General features: G+C 35.5%; 1 protein-coding gene across 2 annotated transcripts in view; it reads right to left on the bottom strand.

The window, feature by feature from the left end:
- Positions 1–26,911, bottom strand: part of Faf1 (Fas associated factor 1) — a 294,143-nt gene that overhangs the window by 157,011 nt on the left and 110,221 nt on the right. The gene's annotated exons all lie outside the window — the stretch shown is intronic.

Here is a 26,911-nt window from a genome sequence, read left to right as displayed (position 1 = left end):
TTTAGCTTCAAAACAATAATTTAGACTACAAGTCAGAAAAATTTTACAAAAGGCTAAAAATACAATAAAAGTCAGAGCAAAATTTCAATGAAGGCTAGGTGAAGTAGTATTTCAAAAAATACTTTCTTTTGATAATGATTGATTTTGGGGGGTATATGCACGGTGTGTAGATGGCTATGTGCATGTGAGGAAGGGTGCACTCATGGGAGGCATGGGAGTCTCTGAGCTGGAGTTACAAGAAGTTAGCTAGGGTCTCTGCAAGGGCAGTGCACACTCTCAAGCTGAGTTCTCATCACTGCTGACTTTAGGTAATCGTGCACTGAAACCTGACTACATCTATATATGCTTCTAAGTAATTTAATCTGAAAACTTTATGATTCAAACAAAAAAGTACACTTCAAGTTTTCATTTATGAGAAGAAAGTGAATTTTGGTTAAAATGGAGTAAGGGACGTAATTTTTAATTTGAAAGGCACAGAACAATATAAAGCAGGTTAGATGATTTCTTTGACATCACCCCAAATTAAAAGCTAAGCTGAGGTTTCTATTAATATCATATTTTAGCCTGTCCTAAAGACAAAATAATTGCTACAAAGTGAGTTCCAGGACAGTCATTAAAAAGACTTAGTGAGATCTTGTCTCAAAACAAGCAAACAAACAAAAATAAATAGAAACAACACTAAAATTTTTGCCTGCCAGCAATATTCTACCTTTCACTTTAAGGGGAGAAGAGTTAAATCATCAAAACAAGGCTGTGGGGAGTTCAACTACATATCTGCTGTCCAGTGACTTAGGAAGGGCCATACCTTGCAGGGGGTGCTGGCCAAAACCTGCAGCTGCTGTATTCCATTGCAAGGCAGGAGGAACTCCAGCAAGAGACCAGCTTGGAAATTTAGAAGGACTCTGCAAAGCTTAATCCCCCAAAGGATCATATCTTTCTTTAATTTCTTAGCATTTTTCTAAAAAACATAGGAATTCTATTTCATTCTTCATTTACAATTATGATAATTAGCTAATTATAATAATGAAGAGACAGTCCATCTGATAGTATACTCTTCATCCAGGCTGATTTTGAGATATTGCACTATCTTTTAACGTTTTAATATGGCTGCTCAACAAGCAGCACTCAAGCAAGCTTCTAAAGGGCAGAACTGTAGAGTGCCATGCTGTTTAGCTACAGCATTTTGCTATCATCATCGTATCTTTATTACACACTAACAGATCTAAGTTATCCTTCCAGTGAAACAGAGATATGCACAAACTAAGGGGAAAAATTAAACATGGAATTCAATCTATTTTTATCTTTAACATACACCTGTGGGAGAAAAGAATCAGTAACTGAGATCTGAGGCACTTGGGACACAGTTTGACGCGCCCCCCCCCCACACACACACACACTCAATTGAAACAGGCAGTTTTTCTCCACAGCTAATATGCAGCATTTTTCTTACAGCTGCCACATCAAGTTTGGAAATTCTGATTAGTCCTTGCCAATCTGACAACTTGGCCAAAGGCAACTGGACCTGACGTAAGCACTTTGGTTAGCTGAGTCTATTTAGTTGCACTTATGTATTACTGCTCTTGGGGACAAAGGTGCTTCAATAATCCAAAGCATTACATTCATAAAAAAGACAGAAGAGAAAGCGGGAGGAATCTGTAGACTTCAAGATAAAATTTCTTTCTTTAAACTTATGTTTGGAGTGCCCAAATAAACCAGAGTTCATCAGCTATTTTCAAACAAAAGCAGAAGAAAAATGTGTATGTGTTGGAAAGGTGGAGAGGTTACCCCATCATTGGAAACTTACACAAACATAATGGGCACAGAAACAATGATATACTATTATGAAATAAACAGTATTTCATGTTTCCTTACTCATATATAGTTCACTAAACTGAGTGACATTCCTTTGCTGTCCTAAGCCTGAAAAGCAAGTTCTGGCTATGGTGCTATGTTGGTATAAAGCGCAACGCCAGACTGATGTGATGAACAAAAGTGATCAAAGTTAAATTCATGTTAGCCATTGCACAAGTATTTGGCTTCATTGTCCTTCCAAGAAAGACATCTGTTAAGCTACTTGTCGTAGAATAAACTAGTTAATGCAGAGAGAACTTAGCTGTGAGAGTACCATGTAAAGGATATTAGGCTAAAGTTTGATTATTCCAAAGCAAAGGCTATATTCAAAAAGTACTCTCAGATTGTGACAAAAACATCTTATGCTAAACTACAATCATTAAACAGCAATTTAAGTGAAAACAAATTGGCTTTTCAGAATTAAGTTCATGCTGTAAGCATAGGCAGACTTTACCATTACAAAACAAAGTGGTAAGACACCCAAAAAATTCCACTGTCTTTACTGATGTGTATTCAATTAAAGTTTAAATCACAATTGTGCAGGAAAGGAAAAATTAACAAGTACCCAAAGCAAATGTACCAGAAATTATTTTTAAGTAGTCTTTGAGGAATTTGAATGACAAAAAACAACTGTGTATATAATGATGCAGATGAATTTGAAGTTCCTATGAAGCAGATCAAAGACACACAGTTCTCCTCTGGGAGGGAGACTAAAGAGAAAAGAAGTGGGGAGAAACGGGGGGGGGGCGGCAAGAATAAGGGATAGGGATGATAGAGAGAACAGTAAAAGAAAACGGAAGAAAAAAGATAGAAATGGCCTGAGGTGAGAAAAAAGAAGAAAGAAAGTAACTAAGGGATGTGAGTGTCTGAGAAAGGAGAAGGAAGACACGGAGTTGGTACACTGCAGCCGACATCCTCAGCTGGTGATACTGTGCCATTTCTGATGCAGTTTCATCTTTACAGACTGTTAAGTTCCAGTTAAGTAAGAACAAGTGACACTTTACTAGATAACATTTCCTAAGGGACTTTTTTGTCTGGCTTATTTTCTTTGATTAGCAGCGGCTCAAAATCAGGCTGAACCTTCAAAATCCTTTCAATTCTTGCTTTGTGTTAAGCTATATATCGATGAGATTTTTGGCTGCTAAAGCCATGCAAATGCCTCATTTAGTTCTGAATGAATACAATAAGTACTATGGTTGCCAGTTCAACATTAAAACGAATTTGAATTTCAAGTTCTAGATTAACCATAGATTTTTTTTTTCTGGAATTTGCTTTCTAGATTTTAAGAGAATTTTTCTCCACTACTTCATGAGTATAGGAACACACACACCAGAAAAACTTGAGAAAGTACAGAATATGGTTTTGATTTCTTACTTTCATTGGTGACATGTATTTAAATACTACAATATTTTTTTAAATGCTAATTTTCTCTACTTCAAAATCATAGTGCCTCAATATTTATGGAGATTATAATATTAAACCTAGTACTGGAAGGACAACATGCTCAATAAAAGTATTCATAAGGACTCATCTTTCCCCCAAGTTTTCTTTTAAATTCACTTAATTTTTCAAAGACCTTTTCTTTGAGTGAAATTTCATTAGAACTTCTTAGAGAAAGATTCTTAGGAAAGTTACACTACTAGAATGGTAAACTTTAAAGTTTAGACTCAAGTGAAATTAACCTCAAATGAGTTGTTATTAATTATTCCAACTGAAACTAATAGGCCTATAAAGTTTAGTAAACAACACTGTCAGTTATAATAAAGCCACTGCTTGTGAACTAAATACTGATAAAACTATCAAAACTTTTTTCAGGGAATTTTAAATGTCACCCATGTATGTGCTGTAGCGTAAACAAAAGCAGAACTCGAGTTCGAATTCTAACCCCACAGCAACTACTGTGGGCCAAATGATGGGGCCTTTTTGAGATTTAGTTCACTCATCCTTAGATGAGAATAAAACTTGATCATTTCTGCTTTTCAATGCTATAAAATCCTAGGAATTCATGAAGATACCAGAGTTAATCCTGGGTGCAGAAAAAGAAGAACTAAATATATGTAGGACAAGGATGTAATGGGGCGTTTACAACCATTCAGGATCTAATTTTCTAAAATGGAAGAATTAAAGTAGAGTCAATAAATAGAACAGACATCAAAGAGAAAAATACAAATAATCCCAGATGAGAAAGATATAGAAGCATTTCGAATCATTTTTCTTAGATAAAGAAAATCAAGTCCTTATTCTCTTATACTTCAATAAAAATCTATTTTCCCCTCACAAGATGTCATTTTAAAATAAAGCCCATCACACAGTTTTGAAGTAACTATTCCTTCTCATCAGTGAGATAATATCCTGGACAGAAAACTACTACCTATGTGTTAACAGTTATAAAGATTTTTTAATTCACTTCACTAAAAAGGTTTGAAATTGAACCCTTTAATTTTTATTTAACACTTAATGTAGGGAAAATATACTTAACTAATAATGTTCAGAAGAGTTTTAAATGGGTTCTGGATTTTCTGAATTAAGATACTAGCGAGCAAACATTATCATCTTTACAAAAAGAATCATGAAATGGCAGGCGTCCAGTGTGATTTTTCTGCCACTGTTACAAGATCCAGCAGAACTAGAGCTTATTCAAATTTGAAATATATGGAACTATGAGCTGCAACAGCATGGAACAAGGAAGTGTTTGCTGTGGTCTGTTTAAATCAAAACAAGGCAACAACCAGGCTGAGTCCCAGTTTCCTGGCAATCTCTGGTTTTCTGAAAGACTGGGTAGTTAGGAAAGCAATCACTGCTGATTCAGAGCGAATGGGCTTTGAACACATACTACATGTCTAATGCCTTTCTTTTTTCTTCTTTTCAACATACTGCACATGCACTGCAGTTGCACATGGATTTGTTTTACTAAGATGCAAGTCTAAAAATCCTTCCTGAACAAAAAAACGTTTGAAACCGGATGGTGCAAGGGGAATGAGAAGGTGGCATCAGTAATCAAATGTTAATTAGCAAGCTTTTCCCCTTCCCCCAGGGCTGGCCTGTGTTAGAGAATTCAAATCAGAAATCAATGCTCCAAGTGTTTAACTATTACTTCTTCTCATTAACCATTAAAAGACCAAGCAATTTTCTCCTCATAAAAACAGTAACTCAAGAATTTCTTTTTCTCAAATACCACCTTTCCAGAAAGCAATGAAGAGGCCTATAAAATTCAAGTGCTTTTCAACGAGGCTTGAACAAACTGTATTCTGCACTTTTAAAACATCTTTTGATTCTAAATGAATTCTTCATTTTAACAACTGTACCTCAGTCCTGCTTTTACCATACTTACAAAACGTATTTTGCTTCTTCCCTATAAAGGAACAGGGCAGCAGGCATTTTACGAGATTACTGGGATGGTAATGAAAAGAATCAAGTACAGAATCTAGCTTAAACACATATATTTGAAATGGATTTTGGCCATCAGGAAAAACTAATGAAATAAGGTTGAGCGTTTCTACTAGATACACGATAATTATACTGAAACATTGGTGAGAATAGAAATACTGTAAAAACTACATTACATGTAAACCAAACTAACGTAAGTTGTAGATTTAAACAAACGTAAGTTTATATCTTTACTTAAAAGTTAAATCTACATTTAAAGACGAAAGACTTTTTTTCTTAAGTCTTGGTATACCAAGCTGGCCTAGAATTATATAGAACAGGCTGACTTCAAATACTCTGATCCTTCTGCCTCCACTACCAGGTATATATCACAAGAGGCTTATGTGGTGCCATGAAAATAATCCGTGGCTTCATGCATGTTATGCAATCAGTTTACCGACTGAATTACATCCCTAGCTCTCAAAACATAATTCTGAAAGACTTATAAAAATCCATAATAGATGAGAAAACAAACTATACAGCACAAACATTAAAAATTTAGTGGATTAAAAGAGATTCTAGAGAAACTGTGAAGTTGAAAATAATGACATCATAAACAAATGAGGTCAATGACTTTTCTATGACACTATTTCTCAAAGCAGTAGTGATATCAACTTGAAGGAATTAGAGACGCATACTCCTGGGCCCTGTGCATCCCAGTGAGCTGGACACTCTGGGGCCTTTCACGATGAGTCAGAACATGTCCTGAAGTTTAAGAATTAGAGATTTTATATACAGGGTCCTCCAGGCAGCCATACCTCTTTAGTTAACTGATTTCTAAACCTTTCAAAGTCTATGCTTAAGGGGTCCTATCCTTTTTAAGAATGAATAAATTTCTAGAAATGCTGTAAGGTAGGTGGGATTAGACAGCAAACTGCTATCACTAAAATCCCTGAACCTTATAAATTTACTATCCTTCAATAAATTCAGACACTGTGGAAAGTAACAAGTGTTTCCACCTATTTCTGTCATAGTGAGCTTATGCTAGAAAATGGGTGGTGTATTGCTTATAGTGAATAAAACAGCAGGGACTCAATAAATTCTCTTAAAATTTCCCCCCATATAAAATGAAGAAAATTAATAAGTTTGTACCATCAGAAGAAAAATATCAATTAAGTAAAACCTAGAAATAGCTGCCACAATATAAGAACATTTTCAGGAGTCTCATGTTAGATGACATACATTCTATAAAGTCCCACTGGTTCAATTTTGTTCTGGTCTACTACTGGTAGAGCATGTGTCCAGCATAGGCAAAGCTCTGGGTCAGATCCCCAAGAGAACAGAGGGCAACAAAAAAGACAAGACAAAAGACTGTGCATGAACCAGAAAGAACTTGTAAGTCAGAAATGTTCTGATTTTAAATTTTAATTTCAATGGATAAAACAAGATGTGACAGAAGCAATGCACTGGTTAATTTCAAGGATAGTATACGTGCTACCAAATATGTGGCTGCAAGCACATTCACTTTAGCCTTGACCACCAAACACAAAATTGGCACAACCTAATCCAGAAGATAGCTAAATGAATGAAGTATGCAATGCTAAAGTGACCTGCTGAGAGAAGAGAGCAACTAGTCAGGCAGTTTTAGAGCAGGAGAACTTTCCCCAAACTAAGAGCTCCTGGACACATGGTGGATGTGCTCTCCCCAGCCAGTCTCAGACCTACAGAGCCATCCAGCAGCTTTAGGGACCGTTTCTGCCTCCTCATACCAACTGTCTTATTTCTCATTTACGCTTTCTAGAATAAAATTTCTAAGACTTGGACATCTATCGTCCATACATTTCCCTCTTTGAATTTACAGGAAAAGAAACCGAAGTCACTCACTCAGCGACTATCTCCTATGGCTGTGAGATTCCAGCACCTTAAATACTGAGTTAAAGCCCAGTGAAGTAAGAGAAAAGGGCTCCATCGACTTCAAAGACCCCACTTTTTATTACATTGAAGTAGGGCCCAAGTGTATCCCAAAGGCCAGTAAACCTGTATTGCTTGTTTCTACCAGCAAATCGCGCTAGGGAATCATGATTCCTATTTGTTTTCTTATGGTTTCTGACTGCTTCTGTACTGCCAAGTTAGCAGAGTAGATCCAATACGCTATAATAATTTGAAAATTTTAAAATAATATTATCTCACCCTTTTCATGGGGAAAAGAGCTACTTCTTGATGTAGAAGATAATACTGCTAACTTTTCAAGATGTTAAAAAAAATGGGGGCTACACAGCCATAAACATGACATCTATCACCTCCTCCAAAGCTCAGGAAACATTGAGGAATGTGGGGGGATGGGGTGTAAGAGCCATAGAAGTAGAGGAGAGGTGTGGACATAACAGAGATGCAGCACTCTGGCTCACAGCAGGTATAATTACCTGCAGAATAGCTCAAGACTGGGACTAACAACACACACTGTCATGGAAGGGAGAAGGTTTCACCCCTGCCTGGGAAATTTTCTTCTGTGTTGTAGCCAATGGTATAAAATACTTGTCCCTGCAAAGGACCCTAATGAAACTCAATGGTTTAAAAAATCAATTAAAAACAAGATACGAAAAAAGATGAGGGACTAGCTGGAAAGATAAAAGAGCTTAGTGGGAAAGGGAGGGAGACAAAGGATAAGGGAAGCTAGCAAGGAATGAATATGGTGGGAATACATTATACATATGTATGAAAATGTCATGATCAAACTCATTATTATGTGCAATTAATAAATGCTAATATTTTTAAGAGCTATGGGCTAAGGATACAGCCCAGTTGTAGAGTGCTTGCCTATTATACACAATGCCCCACGTTTAATTCACAGTACCACAAAAAAAAGAGAAAAAATTAAAAAATAACGTTCTTGTTGCTTACTTAAATATATACATACATGCATACACATATCCATACTCTATTTATTATTCATAGAAAACCATAAAGATATACAACAATTTTATCCTTTCTATGTCATGAGATTATGACTCATTTCATATTTTGTATATTTTTATCTTTTTCACCTTTAATGAAAAGTTTTCAAAATGTTTTTATTCAAAGTAAAGAAACTTGTACCAGAACAACCTGGTTTTTTATTTCAGTAGTCCTGTTAATTACTGGATGTTTCTTAGTATAGAAGTGGGGTAGGAAACTGACCAAGCACTAACAGCAAGAAGTTCCTAGTTTATATTAATGTATCATGCCAACAATAACCTTTACTTGTATTATTTTTTTTGCATCTGTCCTTATTGTTCTTTTGATTTTTCCAGTGATTCTCTTATTTTGTAATTTTCTACCAAATAATTTACACACAAGATTTGGTGATACAATGTCATACATTCTCCATATTCTTGAGTACATATTATACAATACCACTCAAAATTATCCAATTTCAATAAACTTTCTCTACAATGTTGTAAAACAGGTACAGAGGCCAGAGTACTTCATATCCTCTCTTTTTTTTATAATTACTATCTTTATTTTACAAATACAGAAACTGAGCTCACATAAAATAATTGATTCAAGCTTCCTCCACTTAGTAGATGTGAGTACAGAGTCTAATGTAGCCCTATAAAACTCTAAGGTTGGAGATTCTTTCATAATTACAATAGATTTCTTAACCTGCATTTTTGTAAAATAAAAGGTTGTGGTAAGTTATTTTAAAATTCTTTCTACCTGACACTTTTATAACTGTAAATAAGAAAATTCTTTCTTATCTTCTTCAAGAGAGAGGGCCTCACTACCTAATCCAGTCAGGCCTGGTCGTCCGTGCTTAGCCTAACTTTGAGAGTACTGGGATTACTGTCATGTACTACCACATAGACACATTTATGACTTTTCTATAGGACCATTCAAACATATGCTAAACAGTGGTCATCAAGTAATAACAAGTGAGAGTGACCAACTACAGGCAGTCTCCATCACAAAAGTAAGCAAACCTTTACACATCTGTCATACTGAACAAGCAATAAAGTAAAGTGGCTGATTCTCAACTCTTACACTATTAAGTGCTATTTAGAAAGAAAAACTACCAGAGCAAATAGCAACTAGTTATTATTACATAACCGACAGCTGCTTCCACTGCTTTCACAGACACCTGAGAAAGAAACAGCAAGACTGACAATCATCATCATAATCATCGTCACAATAATTAAACCAAAGCAGAAAAAGAAAAGGATATTAAGATAATACTAAGAAAGCTTTATCATAGGGCTGTCAGCAAACTCCCTCCCTCTCCCTCTCCCTCTCCCTCTCCCTCTCCCTCTCCCTCTCCCTCTCCCTCTCCCTCTCCCTCTCCCTCTCCATCCCCCATCCCCACCATGGACACTCTTGCCAACTCTTTTTCCATGCCTTTGATTTGACTAAGTGAAATCTTGGAAATTCTGAGAAATTCATAGAAATAGCTATGTTATATTTGCAACCTCTGTTGAGTTCTAAAATGGGATTGTATGGGAAGAGAATGTGGGTGATGCTTTTAAACTACGTGGCACATCTTAATTTTTTTAAAATAGAATTGAATTTCTGTTTTATTTCAGGTGAGTCAAAGCATATGCTTGTGCTATGTATAGATACAAACAGATTAAGCTACATGCTTAAATAGCCTACATTTAGTTAATACCTAAATTACAATGATAAAAGACTTCAAACCTTCTTAACTAAAGAAGACAGTTGAATAAGTATTTCAAAAAGTTAAATGTTGATTATGCTTTTGGCAAATAACAATTTTTGTAATGTGGGAAAAACAACAACCCCCCCTCCCAAAGAAAACCCTTTCTTACTCTGGCAGCATCACACTGAAGCTCAGACATGATGTTTATGTTTGCTTTTCTGTATTCTACTGCCCATCCTAGCCTTTGCTTTCTCTGGGACGTGAAAAAAAAGTGGTGGGAACCATCAGCAATAGAACTTCAGTCTATAATCAGGTCCCTAATAATTTTATCTTTTCTTTTTAACAAAAAAATGCAAATAACAAAGACAACAAAGGGACTTAGTGTTGAGGTCTGCCATGAATACTAAAGTGGCCTGGGGGTGTGGTTCATCAAGTGAAAATAAACCATTCAAGTCACCCACATCAAGAAGAAAGTTTGGGAACAACTAGGCCAGTGTTTGCATTTGGAGCTCTGGAGTCAGGAGAGTTGCTTTTCCCTTGACTCTGCTTAACTTGGGCACCAGAGACAACATATTTAATCTCTCCTTTGAGAAATGTAAACCAAGTTTTTCCAAAGAAAAGCCCCCACAATATTTAATAGTGCATTTGATCAGACTTTAAAATTCTAACTTGTCAATTTTCATGATCAAATTTCATAATTATTGTAAGAGAGATGTAAGTCAGAGTAAAGAGATCGTCTTCAGAAAAGTAGCTGCACTGGCCAAGAGCAAAGTTACAAAAGGATAAGGACAAAATTACACACCGAGTTAACTTTGATTGAATGAAACAGAGTTGGAAGCTGGCTCCAAACGCCAAGTGAATGGACACTATAAATGAAAGCTTAATACATGTCAAACTTCAAGGAATGAGGCTGCCAATGCTCAGAAGCTCCAGTTAACTGGCTTTTAATTAAGGCAGTTAAAAATCCTAACCCGAGGGTTTCACTGTTAAGGCTGAATCAAAAAATGTAGATATAACTTATTTAGAAAGAAAATACTAGGAACACTTTAGCATTATCACTTGATGTATTATTAAGATGGGAAAAAATTAACGACATGATTCATTAAATAAGTACACATTCTAAACAAATTGTCTGGTCTCCTGTTTAAAAAAATGACTCCTATTTATTCATTAACAAAGCTATTCCTTAGCTCATCCCTGCCATAACCTGCTCTATTCAAAAACCATATGGGAAAGGACACAAAAAACCGCCACATACCATGGACTTCTGGTATTAGTGCTACACACAGCAAACCCCTATTCATTATTCTACCTCCCTTGTTTAATCTATCATTAAGATTCAGTGACCCTACACTAAATTTAAAGCAGATCCTTCCTTCCTCCCATGCCTAAATTCACATACTTTTCTAGTTGGGGATGCCCTCAAGTATTAACAACTCTACGGGGTTTCTCTAATCTCAGCTCTGAACTATGTCATGCTATAGAACCAAGAAATTGCTGTTTTACATCTCTAACTATGGAAGCTCCATAAAAAATGACCATATAATTTACTTAATAAGATAAAGGAAGAAAATCACAACTTATTATTTTTTCACTGTATATGACAGAAGAGGCACATGGAGACATTGTCAAGCTGTCTTATAAGTATGGCATTACTTCAACCATATCCAGAGTTTTAAATAATGGTGAAATTTTCAGGGGTTGACCATCTTGATAAGTGATAAAGCAAAAAGAAGGGAAGAAATGTTGATGTAAATACATACTTGATAAATACATATGGGAAATGAGACTTTGAAAAAAAAGTTAGTATTTTAAGGATAAAATCCATTTAAAGTACAAACAAAAACCTCTAATGACAATAGATAGACAAAGGGTAGAGTTATATATATGATCGTATACTAAAACTAAGAGAACTTTCTGTGATGACATAAGTCTTTTTAATTGTGCTAACCAAGAAAATGGCCACAAGCCACATGTGGCTACTGAGCACTTGAAATGTGATTGAGGGATATAATTCTTAATTTTTCAAACTTTTTAATTAATTTAAACTTAAATTGCTACTGATGGCAAGTAGCTTTCCTATTGTACTACATATTAAAATGATGTAAGGAAGTAGATCATCTAAGGAAACATAAAATTATATCTGGAAGAGATTGTCATGCTTTACCTCATTTTTATTTCTTTATAGTCTTTGATGTATCTTTAAAAGTATAAATCAGGGGCTGGAGAGATGGCTTGGAGGTTAAGAGCACTGGCTGCTCTTCCAGGGGACCCAGGTTCAATTCCCAGCACCCACATGGTGGCTCACAACCATTTACAATGAGATCTGATGCCCTGTTCTTGTCTGTAGGCATACATGCAGGCAGAATACTGTATATATAATAAATAATTTTTTAAAAAGTATAAATCATATAGCTGAATTATTTTCATAGTGACACCTTTATTGTTCTAATAATGTTAATTTAAGGTATCTAAGAACTATCAATGGGAAGCATTTAGCACTCCAAAATTGAAGAGAAATTTGAAAATGAAAATAACTTTGAGCAACAATGAGCTAGACTATGATCATTAAATTAAACAGTGACTTAGGTAACTGCCACATTATTTAGCCTTCACTCAAAATAAAAAAAAAATGGTTACCTGAGAATGACTCTAGAATAATTTAGATACTACTAAAATAAATGTGTATTCCTGGCAGGATTTTTATTTTACAGCATTATAATCAAAATATTATTGTAGAACAGGAAAGAGAGCAGAATCCTTAAGATATGCATTGCTAGGCTTAGAAGATACAGAAGGTGTAAGGGATACTATAGTCACCACCAGCCTCAAATTCAAGCCCTGCTTTATTCAGGAAATACTTACTGAACACCTCTTACCTAAGTGCCTTCAGTATAGCAAAGAAAATGCAAGGGTGCTTGAGGAGCAAATCTCTTATAGTCCAATAAGGAACTTAATGTAGTTAGAACAAAAATATGTAAATAGTTGCTTACACTATGCATACACAGGACATAGGATTTTTTTAAATAGGTAAATTTTTAAAAGAAGAAAATGGAGAAAAGTATAAACGGGACAACAAGCAATACTTAAGAATTAGTCTCAAACTTCTGCTTTTGAAGGCAAAATCCGTATCAGAGAGCTACCAACTGCCTACAATTCCAGTTCCGAAGGACCCCACACCTCTGGTCTCGAGAAGCACCTGCTCTCATGTGCACACTCCCATACACATACACATAAATTAAAAAACAAACAAATCTTTCAGAAAAAATCTGCCTCCTTACATAAAGTAGGTCATCACTTTATTAATCTTAAAAAACACATAAATTAGAAAGGTTACCATATATCAGTAAATTTATTTGTATTTATTAGGAATAATACAGATACTACTGACAAGTGCAAAGAGAATTTCCCCCTTGGACTTACAAACTGAACACTCAGTTGCAGCTTTATCAAGCACATTCACTTGAGTGTTAATAATTCATGTGCATTCATTCAGTTGTCCAGCCAGACAACAAACGTGTATTGCATATCTAATGTAAAAAGGGATTAATCTATAATAGTGACTAAGAGACTACTCAGAGTCTCTGCCTTCATGGAGCTTACACTCATTCTGTAAGTGTATGTTAGTAAGGAAGGACAACTGGGAGTGGGTGGAGAGAAGCAATTAGAGAGGGAAGTGCTACAAAGGATAGTAATAGGTTCCTTCTAGTTGTTTTCTGTGTAAGATGGGTTGAAATCTAGATAAAATGTACAAAGTAGGCAGAGAAAACATGAAATGCAAAGGACCTGTCAAGTGATTTACATACATTTATATATTATCTGATAATTAAGATCAACGTAGCCTTTATTCTTTCTTTACAATATAAACCGAGGACACATACAAATGCCAAGTTAAGTAGCAGAATTAGGATCCAAAAGTCAATCTACATGACAGTGAGGCATTTTCTATTTTATGGTGTCATAACAACTCCCTGAAAACTAAAACCAGAAAATTAATTTTTTTTTCTGTAATCATCTTTTCGTCTTCCAGACCCAACCTAACCACACTCCCTACAAAAGAAATGTTATCCATCCTGTTCTCTTCCTTGGCAAATTCTCCCTTCATAGATTTGGGGCATGCTTTAGTTCAATGAGACTAAATAATCATAAATTCCAAATTACTGTCATGTACAAATTAATAAAGTTTACTCTAGTAATAGCTAACTCAAAGGGATATTTCAGAGCTTCTGATCAAAGATATCTTGTCTTCAAAGACAGTTGGGTGTTGTTTGTATGTTTTTCCTCAAGTGAATAGATATTGTCATGCATTCCAAAATAAATGGAAAGTCCATTTGATCATGTTGTATTTTTGTCATGTTTCATCGCATTAGGCCAGTACTGAGTAACTTCAATTATGTCCAGCCTTGCAAAGGGTGGCAGCCTGGCAATCATATCCAATGAAAGCCACGTGACTCTGAGCACTGGTCTTTGACACCTCAACATTACAACTCATTCTTTATGCTGTAGACTGTCAAAGAAAAGATGATGGGAACAGACGCTACTATTGCCACGGTACAGAAAGCTTGACCTCTGAGCTTGTGCATTTCATGGCGAAACGCCTGTGTACTTTCTATGCTTCTGTATGGATATGGTTCTTTCCTTCATCTATAGAACATTCATCAAGCATTTCCTAAGTTCTAGATTCTCTTACAGTCACCAGTGCAGCAGTCTCAAATGTGAGTGTCTAGAATTACCATAGGCAAGTAACAAATACAGAGAAACGTGACAGGAAAATGGCCAGTATTACTTTAAAGAAACATATTGGTTTGTTAGGGGCTATTATCAATTGATGGACATGTCCTACCAAGACCACTTGAGGCCAGCCAGCTGCTGCTATAAAAGCTCTGGAACCACGAGAAATTTTTGGTTCTTTCAGATAAGTTAAGAGATCTAGTTTCTGTTAGTTGGTTTTGTTTTAAAAGTGAAAAAGTCTAGCTTTTAAATATTGGCAATAGTTCAAATTTATCTTCAAGCAGTGGCAAACAATAATCTTGTATTAACAGTTTGCAAAGCCCTGTAGGAAAGACATAAAAACAAATAAAGATGTGCTCTCTTGATCTCACAGGAGCTCACAGCCCTCTAAAAGTTATACCCAGAACCAAGCACGTATGCTAGAGTGTGACAGTTAGGATGCTAAAGATATCAATAAAGCATTAGGAGGCACAGAGAAGAGCAACTATAATGACTGCAGCTCCCGTTTATTGAGTGCCAGGGCATCGATCCAGGTACTTTGCACATTTCACGCTCACATCAATCTTGAAGGGATAAAAAACAACCTGGCTTATTGTGTGACAACCCTGACTTGAACTTTATTCTCTCCAGCCTCAACAATCTGTTTCCCCGAACATATCAATACCACCCCAACACTCCAAATAAGTGCTAGTTGTCTAAAGTTCAGTCATAGAAACATTTGAAAATGAAAATAATTCCTTTTTATTCAGCTTATTTCAGAAAAATATATTTCATAGTCTCTAAAGGACTACTTAATATACAACTTTAGATATTATTGTTTGAATTACAGTTCAGATCCTATAGGGTTAAATAGTTGCATATAACTAATACATATTAAAACTTATTAATTACTTTCTAGTTTATCAGGCATTTAAGTAACACTATTTCTAAATTGTCTTCTAAGCAATTTACAGATTAAACAACTACTTCCATGCCATTTATAGATGAAGCATCTAAAACATAAAGAGTATAAAACTTATCTAAAGCTGAAAAAACTATTATTAAGTCACCCCATTCAATTTCACTTGTAATTAAGAGAATTAAGACAATATACCACTCTCTCTTTTCAACTAAGCAAAACACAAATATATTTATATGGTCTGCTGTTGGTGAGAATACTGTAGTACATATAAAGAGCCTGCTAAAATAAGGCTGGAGGATAAAGAACTAGGCAAACTTTCTTTGAGGAACAATTAGGCAGTATCAAAATGCCCTTCAACCTACCATTCCATTTCCAGGTTCTTATCTTTTAAATAACTATACAAGCCAGAAAATTTTGTATTTTACTTTTTAAGATTCACACATTTCTGAGTCATCTACAGTAAAAATGCTATTCTTATATTTCTGGATAAATTTTAAAAACTACTGTGATGGAAATTTTGTTGTTAAGCTTTTTGTTATCAAAATGTATATGATAATGTCCTTATTTCTCTTTATAATAAATTTAGAACAGTGTGCACTGTGGAACAAATTCAACCAAATATGTAAACTAAAAGAGAAAATACCAACTTACGTTTTTATAGTTTAAGACTATTTAATAAAGCTGTTATCCATTCAAAACTACAATTGACTTCAAGCCTTTCATTGATCAGTTCTGACAGCATAACTTCTTTTAATCCCCCTTCCTCTTAACCTAAAAACTACCCTACAGACAGAACCTAAAACTACATCAGGAATTTTACTAGTCATTCTTAAGTCCAAAGAGTGTTAGCCTCATAAACAAGTATATAGGGACTAGGTAACGAAGTAATTTTATTCTAAGGAAGCCAGAAGGGATCAGATTATATCAAGCATGTTTTGAGGAACAAGCTCAATATGTCAATGGTAAGCACATATCAAGGGCAAATTCACTAACTAGAGTTCTATAGAGAGTCCCTTTCTTCTACAGCCTATGTGCTTCATAAAACCCACAATTTTTATGAGCAAACCACATGGAAGAGGGCAAAAACTGAACAATCTAAAGCAAAATTAGTTAAGATTTATGAAATACTTTTTTCTATATCAGATCCTTTATATTAACAATATGACAATCAATGCACGGTATTGGCCGCTACATGTGGCTGCTACATGAGAAATCAGTTCTGATTATTTACAAGGGGTAGATATTAGATTCAAATGATCAACCTCGTTCACAGCTTTATTGATTTAACTAATCATCCAGTCCCACACACTTTCTTACACTAACACACACCCTAGTAACCCATTTAAAGAGATGGCAATTTCCCCACACATTACAGAAGATAAAAGCAGCGCCTACAGATTTGTGCAAATGATGTCCCTACTTTTCCACTTGGGTATTTAACAGACAATGCAAAGATAATATAACCCAAATGAAACTATCACCATACTTAGTCTTCTTTCATTTCAGAAATAGAATACTACCACTTGCTCAATAACTTAAATCAAAAATCTATAAATCATTGTCATCCCCCCTTGTGTTTGTCATCTACCTATTTTCATCCATAACAAGACCGCTATCATCTCCCAGTTGGAATATAACAACACTGTCTCGGTGATCTCTGTCACTCACTTTTTGCCTCCGGCAATCCATATACAACAGCATTAAAAAAAAAAAAACCAACAGGATAGTGTGATTTCCCGACTTAAAATCTCTGAAGACATTCTACTACACTTCAAAAGATCTGACTCATGCCATCTTTTAAAACTAGTAACATTATTATCCTCTCTCACCACCAACTATTTATTTAAAGATAAATTCATAACCAAAGCTGATTCAGTTAATTTTCCTGTAATGGAAGATGCAAATTTTAAAAGGCACTACTAATATTACAGACCAGCAGAAGATGGACACTATTCCTACTGTATGAGCTGCTACTGCATCTCACTAACAAGAAAACTGCTGCTTAGCACTAGACTATCATGTGTCAACCACTCTATAACAGTTAGACCCAAAAAAGTCTTCCCTCAGTCATATAGGTAAAACTAACCTCAGTCCATGTTATCTAGCGCTAAATTGTTGTTACAGACTACTTTAGATTTAAAGTACCCTTCCAAAGGCTCATGTATGGAAAGTCTTGTACTTGACAGTCGGGTCCAGAAGGACTGAATCATGATGGTTCTACCTTCACAAATGGATTAATCCTGTAATGAAGTCAAATTTAAATAGACTTCTGGAAGGTACCGGAACTGTGGGCAATAAAGCCTATTCTGAAGAATCCATCCAAGAAAGTGTCTTTGAAGGGTTGCCTGCCCTGGCCCCAGTTTCTGTTTCCCAGACTCTACAAGGTGAGCAGTTTTGATCTGCAATGTCTTGCCCATCATGGTGTTCTGCTTCCCATAACCTTAGAAACAAAGAGACAATGGACTGAAACCTCTGAAACCATGGTCCAACATAAACTTTTCCCTTTTTTCAGTTATTTTCTAAGGCCATTGTCATAATAAAAAGTCGAAGAGAGACACTTAATAACTCATCTTTAACATATTTACAACCTCAGATAAAATTTCTGCATGTAAATCATCTATTTGCTGTAAGCTACTAGCCAGGTGCTTAGCACATAGCAGGAAGACCTTCAGTACTGAATATTTCCTTTATACAGTCAGGCTCCTGCAGTGAAAGCCTAGAGGGAAAAAAAAGTCATCTTGTTCTCTGGATGAAACAGCCTTTGAGAAAAGTCTTAAGAACTTTTTAGATACGAACATGGAGGATAAAAGTGGCTGAAACAGAAGAAGCACATACAATACTCAGATACAAAGAGAACAATCATGGTTGTTTTATAGATGGAGGAGGCCAGAACAAGGGTCCAAGCAGTGCTGAAGATCTTCTCTTGAAACCACACCAACTGTCCTTCCTGAACTTGCTCTTTTCTTTCCCTCTCCTTTTTTCTTTCCTCCCTATTTTCTTCATCTTCCTTTCTCTGCTCAAGTCTGCACTAAAAGATTTTCTTAATATATTGTGAGTGCTTTATTTTCCAAGCACTATGTGGAGTTTTAATTGCACTAATATAATTATTTATAAAATATTATTTTCCGAGCTATGTCACTATATCAAAGATGAAAAACTGAGGCTAGGGGAGCTGAATAACTTTTTCAAGATCAGTTAGCAGGTTACAGAGAGAGTATAAAGTGCTAGATCAAAAGAGAGGAAGAGTGAGTTTACTCAAGAGGTTCTTAAAGTCAGTATCATTTTATTCAGCAGTTCAAGTAGGTGCTTGAAGCATGATTAATAAAAACTCAGAGAGATAAACTGGGGTTCAACATGAAGGTCAGAAATGAAAACAGTCAGCCACTGGCTCGTACCTCAACATCAGTCCAAAATTGGTGATCCTGCCTCCAGGAATCTCAGAATGAGACTGTGTCTGAAAGCTGTTTCCTCCCGTTTTATAATCCTCTCTAGGGATAGATTAAAAGCCTGTACCACTGGGATTAAAAGCATGTACTACCTGGTTTCTATGGCAATTAGTGTGGCTACTGGAATTAAAGGTGTATGTTACCACTGCCTGGTCTATAAGGCTGATCAGTGCATGTGTTTTACTCTCTGATCTTCAGGCAAGCTTTATTTATTAAAATACAAATGAAATGCCATATGGGTGCTAAGGATGTGCCAAAGAATGAGACAGTCTTGTTCATATGTAAACATATGATTTGTGATCCTTTCTCTATGACAGATATAAACTATGTTTAATGAAAAAAGCTAACAAGGAATGGAAACCTACTTATACTGGGACAGATGGTGATAAAGGAAGAAATCTGAAAACTGAGGAGTCAGTCATATAAACGCTCCAGGTAGAAAGAGCAGCCAGAATAAAGATGATGAGACACAGAGACCTGAACATCTAGATAAAGGAGCCAATGTAATATCTTATGGTGGTTAAGTGAAGGGGGGGGAAAGCCAAACAAATCCAACAACAAAATATGCCAGAAAGAGACCAGACCATGTAAAATCATTAGCTCATATGAAAATCTCTGTAGAGTATGTTAAAGAATTTGAGTTTTGTTTTCAGTTGAGATAGTACAGTGGCTTTAACAGTGGGTAAACACACTTTGTTTTCTAACAGTGTTAAGGATAAAACTTGAGGCCTTGCACCTGCTAGGCAAGTACTCGATTACTCAGCTACATTTCCAGCCTAACACGTTTTAAGAATATTACTCAAGTTGCTATGTGAAGACGAGACTGGGTTAGAAATGTAAGGCCCAAATTAAGGAAGACTCGGTAATGGGATACTGCTGGAGTTATGGTGGAAAGTGGGTGTGAAGAATGAAGAACGAACTTAAATTAGGTGATGTACAGGTTTAACATCTTGGCTAGAAAGCTAGACTTTTAAAGTGAATAAATTCTGGCTTTTACACTCTTTCTGCCTCCTCTTCCACAATTATTAGGGGTTAGAGGGAGCAAAGGGAAGAGGAGAAGAAACGGTTTTAAGTACAGTGAAAGACATAAAAAGCAGAACTCATTGTATCTCTGGTCCTGACACACACCATTTGGTAGTACACAAGTTCAGAGTTAAGTAATTAAGGTTTTTTTTTTCATGGTCTCACTCTTTCTCAGTGTAGGCAAAGTGTGGATTCTAAAGTCAGACTGTCCGAATACAAGAACTGGCAGAATTCTTTCCAAATTGTACAAATGTTTCTTCAGTGGTGAGCCACAGAGATTAAATATTTGCTTCCAAAAAGAACATTTTAGTTTCTAAATTCAAATTGGAGAATTTCAGGTTTATAATTCTGCATTAAAGCCACGGGTGAGTAAACTGGATTTTAAGTACTGGATCACATCTGCATTAAGGCTACAGTTGAAGATTGTGATTGTAAGTACTGGGTCACAATTTGCTCTTGAAAATAAAGTAGCCAAGAATTCTCTCTACAAATTCAAGTACCTGAAATGCATTCACAACTTCATTACCACCCCAATATTGCAGCTTTAATCTACTATCATTAAGGATTTACTATTTTACATAACATACATGGTTAAAGAAAGCAATTTTTAATAAATTCTTTTATTTTTATTGTATTTCAATTCAAAACTACTCAAATACTTATATGACTTATTATAAAAGCATAACACACTGTAGCTAAAATGTAAGTACACAGTGACAAATGTAAAATGAAAAAATTAACAATTGTATATATTTGTATGTATCTGCAATGCCACCAACATTAAGAATGCAAATGCTAAAGTAACATATCTGTGCATTTACTTTAGTAGAATATGAAACTCAGATCCGAATAGTTAATACAATTAATAACACCACCACAAACGCCTGCCACTATATTCCATTGATGAAGAACAACCAAACAGGAGGAAACTTCTAAAGCTGGGACTGCATGTCTCTGCATCGAGATACGCAACACTAGGTCTAGATGGTCGGTCCCTGTGGCAGGATTCAGACAACAGAGGAATAAAGCAGCTGCTTGTTTGCTTTTTAATACAAGACCGTCCTACATTGCCCAACTTGACCTTGATTGAACTCCCAGGCTCAAAAGATCCTTCTGCCTTACTTCCCACTCAAGTGGGACTACAGGCATGTACCACTGTTTGTTTTTTTGGGGGGTGGTGGTTATTTTTTAAAATAGACTAATCAATATCTTTATCCTTCACACAAACTGTTCACTGTACATCAAATATATATTGTCAAATATATATCTACTACAACATGACAAAAAATATTGATGGAAACACCATGCAAAATCAGTCACAGAAACTCCACAGTGATGTAAATAGTCTCTCATGATAGTACCTCTGCTACACACAAAAGCTAGCACCAATGTGTATAAGGGTGTATAAGGGTTTATGTGTATAAGCGTTTGTCTGCATAGACCTCTGCTACACACAAAAGCTAGCACCAATCCTCTTGAAATGCTATCCTCCTAGTGCAGCAGATGCCATAAAATAAAGATCAAGTAATAAAGGTAACCTTTCATATATTTAGCCCAAATGCTTATGAAATGTGGTTCCAAAAAACTTCGTAATGCTTAAAAATTTCAAGTTAAAGCTGGATGGTGGTGGCACATGCCTTTAATCCCAGCACTTGAAAGGCAGAGGCAGGTGGATCTTTGTAAGTTCTAGAAGAGAACAAGTTCTACAAGAGCTAGTCCCAGGACAGCTAGGGTAGTTACAGAGAGAAACTCTGTCTCAAAAACGACAACAACAACAACAATAATAATAATTTCAAGTTAAAGAATTCTCCTGGCTTACTTCAATGAAAGGAAAAACAGACTGCAGTGTTATTTCATTTGTGTTTTAACAAATGAAGCTTGCCTGAAGACCAGAGTGCAGAGCTAAGCCACTAGAAGCCAGGGGGTTGTAGCTCACACTTTTAATTCCAGTACTTGGGAGTCGCACACCTTTAACCCCAGCACTAGGAAGGTGGAGACAGGAAGGAATATGGCTGGGTTGAAAGAGGAAGACATGAGCTCAGTTGCAGTTTGAAGATGCAGTCTGTGGACAAGATCGCTCCCCCCCCTTTTTTTTTGAGGATTCGGTGAAGGTAAAAGGTCTCTCTAGTGGCTGCTGCAGGGCTGCAGGGCTTCTCTGATCTTTCACCTTTCACCCACTTAATATCTGACTGAATTTTTTTAATACCTATTAGAATTCGCGCTACAACAGACTATCTTTACTTAAACACTTAGCAAACTGAAACTTGGTGATCTTATTCCTTTATCTGCATGTCACCATTTAAGCATTTGTAATAATCTTCCTTTTTGGCACAATTTACATTTTTCTTAGTGTAGCTCTCTTGTAAGCCCTTGATATTCCACATTCACTTTCTACATTTAAGTGAACAATTCGGCTATTTTTAGTACACTCACAAGGTTCTTGTTAACCATCCCTAATTCAAGATCATTTTCCTCACTCCAGAAAGCATTCCCTCACCTAAAGGCAAAGAACTTAAATGGATATTCCCCTAAGAGTCCAAACATAACAAACAATGTTCTTCCAATTATAAGCCACTAGAAAAATGCAAGCCAAATATCACAACAAAATACCACTTTTGTGTCCAGAAGAATGGCTAACTGTAAAGAATGTTTTTATGTGTATAAGGGTTTGTCTGCATGTACGTATGCACACCACATGTGCCTGGTACCTAAGGAGGCCAGAAAAGGGCAGCAGATCCTCTGGAGCTGAAGTTACAGGTGGTTGTGAACTGCCATGTGAATGCTAATCAAACTCATGTGAATGAGAGTTAAATCTAATCTGGGTCCTCTACAAGAGCATCTGGGGCTTCTAATCATTAAAGCATCTTTTCAGATCTAGCTATTAGTCTTAAAACACAGAAAACAAGTATTGGCAAGAATCGGAAAATCTAAAACATTTATTCATTACAATACAGACAATCACTGTTACAAGAAATGGTTCATCAAAAACTTAAAATACAGAATTTCCTGATCTAACAGTCTGCTCTTCAGTATATTCTCTCAAAACTTGGAAATGAGGTCTCAGAGATGCACACCATGCTTGCAGCAACTGCCTAAAGGCAGAATAAACCCGATTTTCCACCAATAGATAAGCATTATGTTTACATAACAAGATATTTTCAGCCTCAGAAAAGAATAGATTCTAACATATGCTACAAAATGAATGAATCTAAGCTAAGTGAAATAAGCCAAAAAACAAAAGATCCCTTGTGATATATATAGTATTGAATTCGTAGGAAAGGAAACGAGCCTGGTTTGCTAGGGGTTGTGGGAAGAAGGTAATGAGGATTTAGCTTTGAATGGAGATGGAGTTTCACTTCAGGAAGACACAGTTCTGAGATGGCTGTGAGGAATGGTTACCCTCAATGTGATTTATTGCTTGATACTACTGAAATGAATAAAAATAATGAAAAAGAGGAATTTTGTTACGTGTATCTAAATAAAAATTTTAAAAAAAAACTGTGTGTGTGTGTGTCCATCCGACGGCCAGTTAATTTGGGCAATTTTACAGCTAAACCCTTTTTCAAAACCTAAGGTAGAGATAGTTGAAAAAGACATGTAATGTTGACCTCCAGCTTCTACATACATCCCCTACTTGTGTGCATAGATCAAATTAGAATTAATTTTTCTATAAGGGATGATGGGTTACTTTAAGCTGATTCTTCTGTATACAGACATCCTATACCTTAATACATATGGAAAAGATCATTAAGTTATATTTGATGAAAATAATTGACCCTAAATGAAAAGTTACATTTCTGAGCTTTTTAAACTAATTCTTCTGATCTATACATCAGTCCTGATGTAGAAACCACAATCTTGATACCCACATAGAATTTGAATTTAGTATAAATCTCAGTTTCACAAAATCTTTGCAGACTTTTTATATATGTAAAATCAGTCATAAAATCGTGATGGAGTTGGTACATGAATATAAAAAGGGAAAAGTCCATTTTAATATAAAAACAATATTATTTGTTATTTGATGAGAAAAACACATTGATTTAGATTCTATTTCAGCACTGGATCCCTTTAATACCAACTCAAGGATTAAATCAAGCCCAGTGATATATTAACCCATTTCCATACAGCAACAGCCTATGGATTAATGCTTCTCTCCATACCCTCTCACCTTGCAAGAACTAGATCAATTCCTTCCAAGTGCAGCAAGCGTAATATCTTAATCACCTTACACTAACCTCTCTCCAGTGCCACCTTTTACATTGAACACACTAGTAACCAAACTTACAATGTGTGAGCATTAATTGGCCCATATTCAAAAATAATATTTGCCAAAGCTGATGAGAAGGGGAAGCAGAAAACAAAAGAAGAGAGATGCTGAGATTTAACAAAGTTCAATGAAGCAAAAAATATGTACACACATGTAAAGGTTTAGAAACCTATTATTGGCAGCAAAAATAGGTTTTTCATTTTAGATATGAAAACTACAAACATGTAAAGTGAAAGCCAGGACATGTAAGAATAGATGGCCAATACATAACCTATTAGTGGCATGAGGAACAGTGGTCTGGTTCCACAGATCATAGTGTTTATTGGAATACAAACTCATGCAGTCACAATAGAAGTTCATATAGAAGTTCCTCGAAAAAGCAAAACAAGAATAACTATATATATCTGGACACATTCCTGGGCATATAACTGAAGAATTCTAAGTCAACATTCTATAGGGATGCTGCAACATCCAAGTTTACTGCTGCACTATTCATAAGCTATGGTACTAACCTAGATGCCCAGGAACATACAGACAGCATGAATAAATAATGAGAATATGGTACATATAAATAACACTTTCATTATTTTTTTATTTTTTCAGTTGCAAAGTAGAATGAATAGTGGTATCTGAAGAAAAATAGGAGGAACTGGAGATTACTATACTAGCCAATATAAGCCATACTCAGAAAGACAAATATTGCATATTTTCTCTTATATGAGAAATACAGATTTAAATATATATTTAAATATATTCATATGTGTATCTGTGTGTACGTATGCATGTCTCAGTTTAGAGGTTGAAGACCACCGATCAAGGCAGCTTCTGTGACAGCTGCCACATGTTGTTGGGTTATTGGGCTTGGCAAAATAAAATATACACACAGAGAGACAAAGGAAGGAAGGAAGGAAGGAAGGAAGGAAGGAAGGAAGGAAGGAAGGAAGGAAGGAAGGAAGGAAGGAAGGAAGGAAGGAAGATCAGGGACTATGAGAGGTGAGGAAAGGTCCCTAGGGAGGTAGGAGAAACAAGGGGTTAACAAAGTATACAGGACATGCAGATAGAAGGGTAGCTATCTGAGGAGGAAGGAGAGTAGTGAGAGGATGAGGAACGGCAGTGTCCAAGGCGCAAAGCCAGTGAGTACCGAGTATGATGACATATGTAGATGAAAACATCACAATGAAACCCATACTAAGCAAAATTAAATTTTAAATGTGTTAAAAGCATGCTTATTCCAACATTAATATCCAAAAAGCTTAAGTACTCAAAAATACTTGCATAATTACTTTGGCAAATGCCTCAGGAAGAAATAATCTCATTGTTTAACAGATCTTTCTCTTCCAATGTAGTTATACTTTAAGCACATCTATTCATGACCATCTCACCCATTGGGAGGCTCTGACACTAAGAGATGAACAGTTACACTTTTCCTAGTTTAGGGCACACACAATCTAATAAGGGAAATAAGTAAATAACAAAATAACTGCAAATGAACGGGGTATATCTGATATATATACAAAGAGAGCACTCAGAAAAGAGACATATAAACTAAATAACACAGAATTAAATACCCAGAATGAGTAACTACCTGACCCACAATAGAGGTTTCAAATTACTTTTGGGAATTTCAACAAATCAATTTGCCCGTTCAGAGAACAAAGAATAAGTGAAGTCACTCAGAAGAAAAGAGTAAAATACAACTCCAAAACCAGTTCCTAGACATCCAAACTACATCTGGGCAATAAAGGATGTGTATCACAAAGAAAGACAACTAATGTTAAACCAACATTATTTTGAGTTATGCCATGTATGCCTGTTAACTTAAAAACTATATTCATTTTGCAAATATACTTTATATAAAAAGTCACATTTAAAATTTAAATTAGCCTAAAACAGGATTTTTAAGATACTTTACTATATTTCTGGTACTTCACATTTTGAGGTGACCTATGTGTATGTACATGTGTGCTGTTTTAAATAGATAATTTGATGAGAAAGAAAATAAAATGTACTTAATTAAAATATGATGGATAAAGGGAAAGAAGACTTACTTCAAAATAAAATGAGTGAATATTTAAATTATATGATGATGATGATGATGATGATGATGATTATGATGATGATGATGATCATGATAATTGTGTGATATAATAAACATATCTTTTTTGAGGTATGTTTTCAGTAGGTAAGTGCAGGTGTGCAACTGTAAGTACTTTAGATAATAATACCTAAAACACTATTGTCAATACCAATAACAAAGTTTGCATTTAATATAATCTATAACTCTAGCAACTCACTTTGAAAATTGAGTTTTCATAAAAATTCAGAGGCCTCAGTGTGATATAATTAGCTATAAGTGTGATTTCTCATGTTACTTTTCCTCCATGGTGATTATGAAACTTTTCTATAAGACAAGGGCAAAAATAAGTAAGGATCCCCAATCCAAACATTATTCACATTACTACAGCAACTATCTGGTACCAATATGCCTATAAGAATGATGACATTAAATTGAAAAAGATTTAACTGTCAAAAATAGGATGTCAAAAAAATTTTCATCAAAAATAAAACGGTGGTAAGAAATATATCTCTAACTTTTCTAACTATCTCAAGACTGTCTAGTGGTACCACCTTGTATTTACTGACCTGCACCAAAAATAGAACGACAATTATATGAATGAACACACATTCATGCT

This window comes from Microtus pennsylvanicus, chromosome 13, assembly GCF_037038515.1.
Source record: "Microtus pennsylvanicus isolate mMicPen1 chromosome 13, mMicPen1.hap1, whole genome shotgun sequence".
In the NCBI taxonomy this organism is placed as follows: Eukaryota; Metazoa; Chordata; class Mammalia; order Rodentia; family Cricetidae; genus Microtus; species Microtus pennsylvanicus.
The sequence above is the reverse complement of the archived record's forward strand: the minus strand, read 5'-3'. Positions and strand labels throughout refer to the sequence as shown.